The following is a 13,897-nucleotide window of genomic DNA, read 5'->3' as shown; positions in this document are numbered from 1 at the left end:
GTAACTACCTCTTTGATGATTATAGGTAATATTTAATGGGTGATATGTGCCAGGTGTCTGGCTAACTGCTTTTATGCATTATTTCACACAATCTTCACAATTACCCTAATGAGACAGCTTTTTATGGATGTGCTTTTGGATTGGTTAAAGCTCTTGCTTAAGGTTACTCAGCAAACAAAAGGCATGATATGGTGTTTAAGAGCTTCAGTCATTATCAGTCCTCTTCAAAATTTTGCATTTTTTTTTCGTGCCCTAAATTAGCTATATCCACATTCATGTAATGTCTGGTGCATGCTAGAATCCAGCTCAATCCAGTCTATTTGAGAGGGTGAGAAGAGAACTTGTAATAGCAAATGATGAGGCCCCTTCATTCGGGTTTGTGTTTCTTAACTTCTCTTGTCTCTCCTACCAATAATAATTTTTCATGTTCATTATATATACAGCTCTAGCTGCAGGAAGAGTTTTATTTGCTCTCACAGAGAAGAGCACTTAAGTCCTAATTACCTGTATATCCTTCCCTTTCCTTCCCATTAATAAGACTAATCATGCTCTAATACCACTATTATGCCACCGGGGTGAAGGCAGAACCTCCATGTTTGGTTTTCCTTTTGTCACTGTACACATTTGCAGGTGAAGACTATGACACAAATACTTAAAATGGAATATCGCTTCTTTGGAAATACTTCAAAGCCAAGACAACCCATGTTTTATTAAATTTGCAAGCTACAGTTAGATTTTATTATAGTAAGGAAGGCTGGACTTAATGCAGAGTTTCGTTGCAAGAGATTTTGGCCTGTTCTGGAGAAGATTGGTAGGCACTAAATTATTTTCCGAGTTGACTTGATTTTAGTATTTCCAAAGCCATCACCACTCAGACTTTCCAGCCCAATTACCCAGTGAGGGAAGGAAGGGGTAACTTCAATGGACTTTTTGTTAGGGTCCACAAAGGTGCCCCTCTTTGCCACTGGGGGTAGGAATAGAATAAAGCCTTTCTTTGAATTTCTCATTGTTAATGATTCGGGAAGTTCTTCAAGGGGTGAATGAATGTAATGGAAATGTCTTAGTATTAAATTTGTTGCTCTCATTTCTCGTTACTGTAATTTATCCCTTTTGTTCAGAATAAAATCTTTTTCTTTGACATATCAAATGAGAGACTTTTTTAGGGAGAGAGATGAGAGATACTGAGCTATTTGCCACTGCTAGGACCTAGAATGTAAATATTTGATGAAGCTGCACACTTTTAAGATAGTGCTTCTTTATTGTCAAATTTTCTTATGTAACAAAATGATCGTGTATTAGTTGATGCAAAGTGAGCTGTGGGAAAGCTTCCTATTAGCCTTTCCTTCCTGGGAAATGTTTGTTTCAGCCGTGGGTAGTTAAACTGGAGCCACATACATTTTTTTTTTTTTAAGTGGATGGTATAAGAGAGGTGTGGGTAGCTGTAGGGTGTGGGAGGACTCTAAAAATTCAATCAAATAAAGTTAAATATTGAACAGATGGAAAAACAAGTTCAATAGCCAAGCTCATGAAATGATTTCCTTGTGGTCAACAGTGAATGTGCTGTGCAAAAGCTTCTAACCTTTCTCTTTTATAAAGACAGGTCTCAAGAATGAGAGGATGCCTTCTCCTCTATGGAAAAATGAGTAAAGGAGAGGTTTGTAGGAATGTCATATATGCAACTTCTACTCTCAAAAAAGAAAATGCAAGGGAAAATAAAACACACTTAGAAATTAATTTGCAACTGTCAAAACACTGCAAACTGTTCTCAGGAACTTCCCTCTGCAGCCCAGAATGACCTCAGGCAAGCTTCCATAGATAATGATTATTCCTAATAGCCATAGTGACTCAGAACTCATGTCATCTGAAGATAGTGTAAGACACGGGTGGGGTGGCTTTTAAACTTTTGACTGTGACTCATATAAGAAACATTTTAGAGTAGGACCCAGTGTGTACATAGGGCCCACACACAACTGAAACGAAAATTTCATGAAACAATAATTACTCTCACTATGTTTGATGTGCTCCTATTTCTTCTCTTTTCTATTCTATTCAGTTTTATTTCACTTGAAAAGACAGAAAGAAACCTTGTCTTAAACCACTGAATTGACTTCACTACCCACTAACCCGTAGTTTAAAAAAAGACAGCACCAATTTGCTCCCAAGAGTTCATTGCCCAGAAGTTCCTTCTGCCCTCAGGTGGAAAGCTTTGACAACTGACCTTAGGTCATCTGGTATCTTCTCCAACAAAGCTGGCCTAGAACCTTTTATTTTTTCACAACTTCATGTAGCCTGACCATCCTCTGTCTCCAAGCCGGTGATTTGGCAGAAGAGGGAAGTTTGCATTTGCACCTTCTCAGCCTTGGTCATAACACTGGAACAGCTGCTGCCTGACTCTCATCAGCTGAGTCTAAGCCCTGCAAGCGGGTGTTTGCTCAAGCCATGGCTAATGCGGCATCTAATTCTTTGTTATGGGTTAGAGCAGAACATGGATTTTCCTGAGGATGTGTGTATTTGGGGGATATGGGAAGGAGAGAGGGAATAAGAGGAAGAAGGAGAAATTCCTCTTGGGGAGGTGCTGGTGGCATTCACCTTTAAAAAAAATCCCCTGCCTGTATTTTGTATTCCACGTGGTGATTTTGGGGGTGTGGGGATGGCCTCTTCTCTTTTTTTTTTACTGCATTTGTTTTGTCTTCTGAATTCTGGTACCTACACCAAGACAGTTTCAATTGAAAAAAACAAGACAAAACATAACACCCAGAAAACTAAATTCATTCAGGAAAGTTATAAAGAATAGATAGAAAAAATATCCACAGTCCAGTTCAGTATTTGACTCCTGTGATTGATATATATGTCAATACATATATTATACATATGTATGTATAAAAAATACTGCGGAATGCCCTATAGAGTTCACTCATGACTTCTGTTTATCTTTGACTTCATGTTCTACTTCATATGCTTCACAATTTCAGTTTTGCAAAGGGTTAGGATAGTTTTTGACAGTCAAACGGTGTTGGTCAAAGTCAAAGTCCCTTCCCTTCTGAAGGGAAGGCCTTTGGCCATGCATTGGAATTAAGCCATTCTTAGGAAAGAGACAAAGTCAAAACACCATGGTTATCCATCTTTTTAACTGCATCTCTGTATGTATGTTACTTCACCTCTCTGTGCTTGTTGCTGCAGGGTATGATAGAGACAATAAAAGCACGAAGCTTGCATGAGTGCCGTGGGACTCCAGGCAGTGTGTTGGGTACATAGTGAGCCCTAGAGCGTGAGAGGCCGGAACTTGGTGGTGTTTGTTGTATTATCCCTAGTGTCCAAGACACTGCCTAGTATGTAGTCAGTCTCAATAAATATTTGACAAATGAATAAATACTGTTAGCTACAATAATAATTATTGTAACATAAAAAAGATAATGGTAAAAGACACAGAGGGACTGATCTGGGCTGAGGAGATAATAGAGTGTACACATCCTTTAAAGAATTTATTCTGAGTTTGGGAAAAGAGAATCAGTTGTAAAACAATCTGACATTTTCTCAGTGGATAAATTAACACGTGCACCTGTTGGCAGCACTGGTGGGCACTGGTGATGTAAACACGAGTAAGAAGTGGTTCCTGCTGTCTGGGAGTCACAGTCCAGTTGAATAAAGCAAAGGTTTGTCACATAGCACGAGGGGTATGGGTAGGAGAGGCCTTCATCCCACACGGGGCTGGGATTGGAGATGGCCGTCAGGGAGGCAGAGCTTTGAAGGATGAACAGGCATTAGACCAGCAAAGGAAGGGTGGAGCCCAGAGAAGTGAGACCACAGGGCCACCAAGTCATGAGAAGGGATTAGGGTGGAAAGCAGAGTCCTACAAGCATGGCAGAAGCAGAGCCTAGCGACTAGGGTGTTTGTCTTAGATCCCGAAGGTGATTCGTGTGTTTTGAAAGGGTAGGGTGGTGAAGTGGACCGTAGAGTGTGGCAAGTGAACAGATGCGACAAACTAGTCCTCCTGCAGTTTGGGGGCAGGCAAACCCACCTGCTGCGTTTCAAAGGCACCCCAAATGTAGCAACTAAATGGTGACAAACAAAACCTTAGTTCAAAAAGTAGAACTTTGGTACAGGTAGCTCACAAATAATAACAACAGTGGCAGACAACAGCAATCTAATAATAATTCCACTGTTGGTTTTATTATGAAAACAGAAGCCTGAGCTGCTGACTTTTCTAGCAACTTTTGCAAGACATTTAAATCCCTCTAGCTGGCCCTTTGTTCCTGTGTTGCCATGGAGTGTCAATAAGCCCAGCTCAGAATAACCCGGGCAGTGAAATGAGAGGGACAGCTCGCTCACTGGCATGCTGGCTGGCCAGGTTACACTGTTTTCATTGCTCCCGTCTTGGGAGGAGCACTGGGCAGCTGGTTGCTCTGGCAGTTGTGAAAGGTGTATGTCTCTTGGCCGCCTAGAGTTTGAAATGGAACCAAAACTCGCCTGCCTACAGAGCATGTGTAGCTCCTGATTGAGCTGATAGCAGCTGAAAATAGCCCACTGAGCACCTGTCCCTTGTACACCAGCCCTTGGCCAACTGCCACGTTAGGACAATGTGGGCTCACTTGGTGGACAGGTGAGGTGCTGAGCAGATTTTAATGGTTCTTAGGAAGATCTTGGGAACTTTGGCCCTACTTAAAAGGAAGAAAAAAAAGCAGCAGGCTTCTGAGGCGTTCCTCTTGGCACTTGTGTGGTTGTGGGTGGCCACATTGGCTATGTATGTACAGTATGTGCCTGAAGACTCCGTGTAGTTCTCCTTGTTCAGCCAGACAGTGGTCCAATGGACTAAGCGGCATAAGTTTTCTCTTGGAGAGAAACGCTTTCCTAAAAAACTCCTGGATGGTAGCCACCCACAGTTTATGCTGCCTCAGCGTTAGAAAGGGAAGACATTGAGTTAAACTGTTTTGTTTCATTTTATACCTGCTCTTTAGTCCCCAGTGATTGTCGGCAGCTCCCTTCTACAAGGTGTCCCTTTGCTAAGTTATTTCTCATTAGTCCAAGTGGGAGCACATGTAGAATCACAGAATAGAATCACAGCGTGTTAGGAGCTGTCTGTTCCCCTTTGGGACTCCTTCCATTTCCTTCTGGGCTTTCGTCTCTGCAGCGGGCTTGCCATTGTGGGACAGGCTTGGCGCGCCAGTGTGGATGGGAGCAGGCTCTGGAAGGAAATACTTCTGAAATGACTGGTGGTATTAAAGCTACTATTTAAAAGTGACCCTTCGTAGATACTTGGGTTATCTTTAGGCCGGCAGTGATCTGCAGCTACAGGAGCCAAAGGGAATCTGCAGAAACTCTCGCCTGTTGCTCTCGCCTCGGTTTGTGTTTAGATATTCTTGCTCCCCAGCCAGTGGCCTCGTGACACATCTCAGATTTATCTTTCTTCTGCCAAGGTCCAAGATTATTGTGGACGCTGGGAATGGTTTGCCATGGCACCGAGATTGAGAGGAAGGGATTGTGTGTTTGCAAAGCCAGTTCTGGTTCCCAGCACTCAAAAGAGGTGCTTCGTGTTTCTACCTGGAGTGTAGGCACCTGGAGCTTTTCTGTGAGCTCAGGGGTAAAAAAAAAATAAAACAAAAAACCAGTAAGCTCAAAATGACCCAAATACAACCATCTCATGGTGACTGCAGGATCTTTATTCTATAACTAATAAGCCAATCTTCTTAAATGTGCTGAATTTGGGAATTAATGAGGTCTTTTGGACCATTTAATTAGACTAATGGGAGAAAGAAGATAAGCAAAGCCAGGATCAAGTTATAAAGACTGGCATATAGATGCACCAGGCATGGATTCATGGGACTGAAGACATGGTATTCCTTTCTTCATTAACCTGTGGTGGAATTCTGGGCCTGGTAGGGCCTCAGGAAATGAATTGGGAAACTGGGGAATAGGGAAGTCGCAGTATCCGGAGGCTTAGACTCTGGCTCAATTTTTTACCCTTTTATTTTTAAATCTCTTTGGCTTCACCTTGGATGGAAAGAAAGTGCAGTAGTCCCCCCTTATCTGCAGGGGATGTTTTCCAAGACCCACAGTAGATGGCTGAAACCTCAGATGGTACAGAACCCTATACATACTATGTTTTTTCCTACACATACGTATCTGTGATAAAATTTAATTTATAAATCAGGCATAGTAAGAGATTTAACAACAAAGGCTAATAATAAAATAGAGCGATTATAAAAATGTGCTGGCATCACTACTCTTGTGCTTTGGGGCCATAACTAAGTAAAATAAAGGTGACTCGAACACAAGCACTGCAATACAGTCGATCTGGTAACCGAGCCGGCTACTCAGTGACTAATCGGCAGGTAGCCTCTGCAGTATGCAAATGCTGGACGAAGGATGATTCATGTCCTGGGCTGGATGGAGCTGGACGATGTGAGATTTCATCACATTACTCAGAACAACGCACAATTTAAAACTTATGAATTGTTTATTTCTAGAATTTTTCGTTTAATGTTTTTGGACTATGGTTGAACCAGGATAACTGAAACTGTGGAAAGTGAAACCAGGGATGGGGGTGGGGTTGGGGCTGCTGTAGTCTAGAAGTCCCCTCTGTGCTTTTTTCTTGGGGAGGATAGGGCAGGGAGCTAGGGAAGGGGAATTTAACTAATTCAGGACATTTTCACCTTTAGCTTTGGGTGCCACAATGCCTAGAGGCCGCATTCCAAGACTGTTGTTAAACAAATTGGAGCCCTGCCCAATTTTTGAAGTGTTTGTCTGTGTGGTTTGAAAGCTTCCATAAAGGTGTAGGGGTGTGGTGGAGGCTTGCTGATGGCAGCCAGCGCCAAGACTGGCAACCATGGAGGAGACCTGGTCCCTGACTCCCGGAGAGAGCAGTAGAGTAGGGCGCAGGAAGAGAAATCGAGGTGGAAAGTCAAGCCCTGAAGCTACCTGCTGTTTCTTTTTCAGTGTTCTGTCCCATCTAGAGCGCGTTGTCTTAGGTTTTCTGTAACACCAAAATTGCCAAATAGAGCCCAGGTAGAAACCCTGGAATGCTGTGCGCTCCCTGGTTAGCCCAAGGAGGTGGGGAAAACAAGCAAAAGTGAGTCAGCAAAATCAACACTTCTTTCTGTACTGGGAACAGCACTTCCAGCCTGAGACCTTCAGTAGATGGGACCATGTTCCTGGCTCTCTTCTAAGGCTAAACAAAGAATGACTTCTGAAATGTTTACAGCTCACTGGGATAAGCTTTTTCCCCCTCTTCCTTCAGGCTGTGGTACTCTCTGTTACTCTTCCTGTAATTGGAGCTTCTCATAGACATGGGCATTGGCAGATATGGGGAAGAGAGAGTATTTTCTGGTTTCTAAAAGTATTCCGCAATGGGTAATTCCCTTGTAATTGTTAGTTTGTCTGAAGCAGAAATTCAAGAAGTTCGAAGACAAAATGAAGAAAGGGGTCATTGTTTTCTCCCATATTAAGGAGTCGCTTTACAGACATGTTGCATTTGTTAAAGCCAAGTCTTTGCTACCTTCAGAGAACCATAAAAAGCATGGAAAAGACAAACCAATACTGTCTTAGGTCATTACCCCACAACGTTCTTTAATTTGTTAGTCACTTGAACACAGGCTGAGTTTTTGGCTTTGAAATAGAAGGTGTGGCTGGTGCAATAGGCTTAATTTACAGGGATTATTTCAGAGACAAGGAGTCAGCCCAGACACAAAATAAACAGATGGCACTTTTTTTTTTTTTTCTCAGCTTCAGCAGTTCAAATGCAGGATGACTTAGGAATCCTTATCACCTTCAGCAAAGCAAGAAGGGGAAAATGATGTAATTTACTCTTCCCCACTCCCTGCTGAAAGTGCCATTATTTCACTGGTGGAGAAAAATGGCGACAGAGACCGGGGGCAGCTTTTACTCTGCTAAGCAGCCAAGTCCTGCACGGACCCCTCTAAACTGACCGGAGCTGAAGGCACTTTGTGTGTTTTGCTGATCCTGATAACCACAGCATCATAGTAGCCCCAAGTCCTCAAATCAGCCATCCGTGGAAGGACCACCCACAGAAGCCCAGCTGTTCTATTAATGTATTAAATAGTCCCTTATTTAGGAAGTCTTGTATTTTACCTGTTTCTTCTAACACACTAACAAACAGACAATCTACCACACCACAAAAAGTACTAATCTTCTACATTTGTGAGCCCGAGTAGGTGAACAGATGTGCCGGTGTAGTGAGCTCCTCTGGAAAGAAATGGTTTGCACAGACATGCCGGCTCGGTGACTAAGCCTTGCCTTAAGATCTATGCTGACATTTAAAGACTTTATGGGCTCAGTCTGCTCTGAAAACCGGCATCAGGTCTCTTCCCACCTCTAAATCTTTTCTGTGAAGAGAAAATTCATTCTGCAGCAAATATTTATCAGGCTTGTACTCCTGCCAAGTACTGAGGTGGTTGCGGAGTATATAATGAATGGTGAATAAAAGTAGATACAGTTCTCACCCTCATGGTGCTTACAGTCTGTTAGGAAAGGGTTGGGCATGCAGCAGCCATACAGACACAAGTCCGGGAGGATCTAAAGGGAATTCCTACTCTAAATTTGGATGTGTGAACTAAGAGTTCTCTGAGGAAGTAACATATAATGTGGGATCTACATGGTAGAGTAGCACTAACTGGGTGAATGGGGTGTTGGTGAGGAGGGAGATAAATATTCAATCTGGAGAGAATTCTTCACTTAATAGACCTGAGATCCCAAAGCAGGAAGAAGAGGCCTTCCAAGAACTTTCAAGAACTAAAGAGGAGGCTGAAAAGCGTGCAGGGATCAGATTAACCAGGATTTGTGGGCCATGTTAACAAATGTGGTCTCTAATTTTGAGAGTAATGGAAGCCTAAGAGAATCATTAGAGAACACTGGAGGAGGAACATATCTGGAGTTCAAACACTTGGAAATTTTTGTTGTTTTTGTTATTCTAACATATATGCAATCTCATCTGAATGCCTCTATTCGCTCTCATAACTCCTGGAATACATTTTCTTCTTGGCTTTACAGCCTTACTAAGTATCAATCCTTCTGATAAGAAAAAAAATATGATTTTTGTTCGCTAAATGAGTATTTTATAATGAGAGAGCATTTGGGCACTTCGTGTATTTTATCCCTGAGCATATAGCCTGCCTTCTTGCCAGCGGATCAAATGCCCTTCACCAGGCATTCCGGATGGACCTTTGTGTTTCTGTCTTAGGAGCAGGCTTGCTGGCAGTGATACCTAGCATTGCAAAATCCTTCCTTAAGCCTTTGTTTAATGCCAGAGATCTCAAATGCTTTCAGATTCTGGAGGGGTGCCAAACTGTGCTCCCGGATTAGGAGACGACGGAAGGACTCCCATAATCTATAAACCTAATATAAGCTGCCATTTCAAATGAATGAATCGTTCAGACTGTTGGAAGGAGTCCAGGGATGTTTGAGTTCCTTTTTTAGCCTACACAAATTCTGAGCTGTTGGACTTTTATAATTATAGTCTAATTACTGTGTTATCATTTGTGCTACTTTGAGGTGAGCCTATAAAAAATTCAGTCTGTTCCTTCTGCTGACCTGTCGTAGGGTGGATCATAGCTACAGGCTGGTTTGTTTGTAGCTTTTTCTTATTTGTCTTTTGTGTTAAAAACCTTAGTGGGAAATGGGTTTTGTGCACCGTTTAGAATGATACTCAGTTTAAATGCCTTAAAGCACAATAGGGCACATGACTGGCAGGTGGGGATAGGTAAGTCCGCAGTGTTGTGCCTAGCTAGATTTCTAAATTCCCACTAAAACGTAAATGTGAATACTTTTACTATGAAGTGCAAGATTTCCCCAAACTTTGGACAATTTTAAAAAGTCCACGATGCTCTTTGCTCTGTGTCTTTCTCTGCCAGCCTTGCGTTAGACTCAGAGTAGGTGTGTCCAGATGGTGAGCTGAGTACTGCCCAGAAGAAGAAAGCTCTTTTTAAAGATTTGGCCGTGGTGAACTCCTGGGATTCCCAGCCTGTGCCTCTGGTGTGCAGAGCCAGCCCCGGATCCTCCCTGGCGGCGTCGGTCTCTTCCAGGCTGTCTCCATTTGTGGTCAGAACTCGCTGCTGTTCCCAGCCAGCCTGGGCTGCGAGTGTTTTCACACGGCCCCGGTTCTGGTGATACAAAGGGCACACAGTGCCAGCCATAACACTGAGTAATGCCAGGAGGTGCCTTCTAGAACAAACAATGTGGGTGAGCTCCGCAGAGAGGGAATACCTCTGGCTTGACATTTAAATTACTGAATTATTCAAATGAATGTCAATTAGGTGGAGTAGACTTGCTGCCTTCTGCCAGGGCACTTCCTGGTTATTTGCACAGGCAAGTATAAAATACTTCACATCGGACGTGGTGCTTCCTGTCTGTACTGTGGAAAATCAGTCACAGAACGTGATTATCTGTTCCTTGATGTATACTTCATTTCTGTCACAGTCTGAGCGATTAGGGGTCCACACACCCTTACCTGTGACCCTCAAAGGGGTTTTGTGATCATTGTGGAACCCTACCTCCCACTCGATACCTATCCCAAATTAAATATCACAGGCCTACACAGGTTATGCTTATTTCTACATATGACAGGACTAAAGAAGTGAGTCATGGGCACTTTGAGGCCTGCTGTGGTTTTTAGAATTGTGAATATTAAGATCTGAGCATGCTACTACTACCTTGCTTTTAACCTTCTCTGTTAACTTAGTAATCCTGGCTCAGAAAATGCTTTTGGTATCTCTTCAAATTCCTCTATTCTGTCGGATGAAATGGCATTTAACTAATAGGTGTGTGTGAGTGTGTGCGTACACGTGCGGTCATTCTTACATTCTTATGGATTTAGGGTCTTCATTTATTGACATATCTGAGTGTATATGAAAGCTAAATACATGAAGGGCTCTGCTAATTAGTTATATGGGAATATATAAGTTAAGAAGATTAAATGTCAGGTAAGGAGCAAAATAGGAAAGAGAAGTTGGTGAAGGTTTTGTACTTTCCCATTAGTTGACTGTTGGACTCAGCTCACAGTTCCTCCATATCAGAAGTTGAGTTAATTATTATGTATCATTAGCAACTGTCTTTCTTTGTCTTTTTTCTTTTTCCTGCTTGGGGTGGGGTAGGATATGAAAACCCTGGTTTTAGACATCTTACTGAAAAGAAGCAATAGCTTAAAGGAGTTAACCCCTGGTTGTTTATATGCAGCTATAAGAAATATATAAAGGATTCAAGGAGCATATTTAGTAAACAAATGAATTCCTTACACTTAGTTCATGACCCCACAGGTTTAAGATCTGATTAATATCTATACCACTTTATGACTGTGTTCACTGTAGAGTTGGGTATAGTGAGTTAAATTTTACTAAAGATGGTATTTACTTGAGACTGCTCACTTCTGGCAAAACTCTTTAGGTTTTAGTCCAAACATCCGTCGGACTGTGCACATCCTGTCAAAAACTGGAGACCTTGGAAAGGGCAGTGTCCCTTCTTGCATCTGTGGACTTAACATTTAGTTTGGGCTGGAAATTTAAAAACAGAGTTCATTTCGAGAGCACGTTAGAGAAATTATTATTTTTGTTATTTTAGCTTTAAAAAACTTGACATTTTTTATTAGAATCACAAAGTGTCATTGATTCTTTGTGTCCCCAGACTGTCTGTTTCTATAGGATCAATAATGAGTGTTCCTAGTGGACTATAGATGCAGTGAGTTGAGTAAATCATTCTCCTCAATCCATTATCAGTACGTGAACGGCTACTCTCCTATTTTATTTTCATTTTGCCCCTTTATCCCAACACTGACCCCTCATCCCCAACACAGGGTCAATAGGCACATACTCTTTACTATGTTAGGTGTATTTCCTTGGATAGCTACACTCTTTTAAAAATATTCAGGGCTTTAAAATATATGTTTATGTTTCAAATTTGCATAAATTACCTTATTTTACAGTTTTGAAGATACAGTCTTTTTAATTCCCTGCTGTATGTCACAAACGAATCAGTCTGACACCATTAACTCTCCTCCTCACCCCACCCATCTATTTCCCTGCAAAGAATCATCACCTGTTGGCAGCATAGTTGGCAGCCCTCAGCCCCACCGTGTGCCATTCGAGAGTGGCAAGCATGTCTAGACTCCCTAGAAATATTATCTTTCAGCTCGCTTTTGGCAAGTGTAAACTTTTTGCTGGATTATGTCAACAGATATATGTGTTTCTCATCCTCATAGAAAATAGATTGGTGCTGGAATTTCTTTTGGATTTCTCTAGGCAGGGAAAATAAAGGCTATCTCTTCGCTCATTACAATTTTTGCTCATTAAAAATGTCTGAGGGCTCTTGAGTCTCAGGGGTGAGACTGGTGACATACATAGACTGTCAGTGGCTATTTTGGATTTTCTGCTTTCAGGCATGTCTTTGCTCTTGGATGAGCCCCTTGTGGTTTTCAAAAGAACTAGCAAGTCAATTATAAATAGAAGGCTTGTGTCTGTGTGTCTGCGTGCACTTACTCTGTGGGACGAGGCACCCACATTACAGTGGGCAGTGAACTATTTTTCCACTTCTTTGAAGAGGGAAGAAGAAAGATTAAGAACGCATTTCTCTTTTTGAGATAACCTACATCTCTACACACACCCACTCAAATCTGTGTAAATGAGCTTGACATTTTCAAAGACCTTACCTTAAGGTCTTTCTCTGGAAAGCACAGCCACCCGACCTGTTATTTTAAGAAAGAGACAGTTATCTCACAGACCCACTACTGAGGGTTCAAGGATTAGAAGGCAGCCTCGATGTGCCATAGACCTTCGGAGGGAGCTCTGAGAGCCGAATTTCCTTATGCGAACAGTGCTTCGGTGAAAACGGCCTTGGCTAACTAATCAGTGGCCTCCAGGACCTGGCTGTTTACATTCTATCTTCACTTTCCTTACCCACTGGAGGAAACTGTTGGGACCAGCAAGTCTGAACAATTCATTCCAACAAGGGAGGGAGAAGAGTGATATGAAAAATGAAACTGTAAATAAGTGTTTTCAGAAAGAGACAATTAAGAGGTGTGATTAGCTGTGCTTCCCTGATGATATGTTTCTGTCACATCTTGGCCTCACCAGGTGTGGGCTCTTCCTTTGGTCCTACCTGTTACCTTATTCTTCAAACCTTATTCTGTTCCCTTTGTCTCCTTTGTCCTCATCTCAATATTTAGTGCCAAATTTTTTTCTGCCAGTTGAAAATTCTTAAGTAGCTATTAATTCCCATTAGAATCAATGTAAAAACTTAGGTGTTACTACTATTGAAAAGTTAGTCTAGGCATCTAGCTGGAAATATTGATAATATGGATTTGTAATTGTAGACTACGCATCCTTACATATTCTTATTATATACTATAAGTTGAGCATCAGAAATCAATACTTCAAAATCCGAAACATACTGAGAGCCAACGTTATTCTCAAAGGAGATGCTCACTGGAACATTTTGAATTTCGGATTTTTGGATTTGGGATGCTCAACTGGTATAAATGCAAATATTCCACAATACAAAAAAAATTCCAAAATCTGAAATACTTCTGCTCCTAATTATTTCAGATAAGGGATATTCAACCTGTATTATATTTCCTAAGCAGTCAGGTAACTGCAGGAATGTTGGCATTCCTTGTTTTACTAGTTGATGGAGATTTGTACTGCACTAGCAGGAACTGGTATTAACAGCTACCATATATTTAGGAGCCATTTTGTGTATAAAATAAAGGTGTTGAATATTATGTTCCGGTAAAACATTTTATTTTGATGCAAGAATCGGGATATGAATGGATGTAGTGGCTCATGTCTATAATCCCAGCACTTTGGGAGGCTGAGGCAGGATTGCTTGAGGCCAGGAGTTTGAGACCAGCCTGGGCAATATAGCAAGATACCATCTCCACAAAAAATAAAAATAAAAA

General features: G+C 41.7%; 1 protein-coding gene across 1 annotated transcript in view; it reads left to right on the top strand.

The window, feature by feature from the left end:
* The window catches only part of ACVR1 (activin A receptor, type I), a 129,430-nt gene that overhangs the window by 71,397 nt on the left and 44,136 nt on the right, over positions 1–13,897 (top strand). The window lies entirely within an intron of this gene.

This window comes from Propithecus coquereli, unplaced genomic scaffold, assembly GCF_000956105.1.
Source record: "Propithecus coquereli isolate 6110/MARCELLA unplaced genomic scaffold, Pcoq_1.0 Scaffold157, whole genome shotgun sequence".
Classification (NCBI taxonomy): domain Eukaryota; kingdom Metazoa; phylum Chordata; class Mammalia; order Primates; family Indriidae; genus Propithecus; species Propithecus coquereli.
The sequence above is the reverse complement of the archived record's forward strand: the minus strand, read 5'-3'. Positions and strand labels throughout refer to the sequence as shown.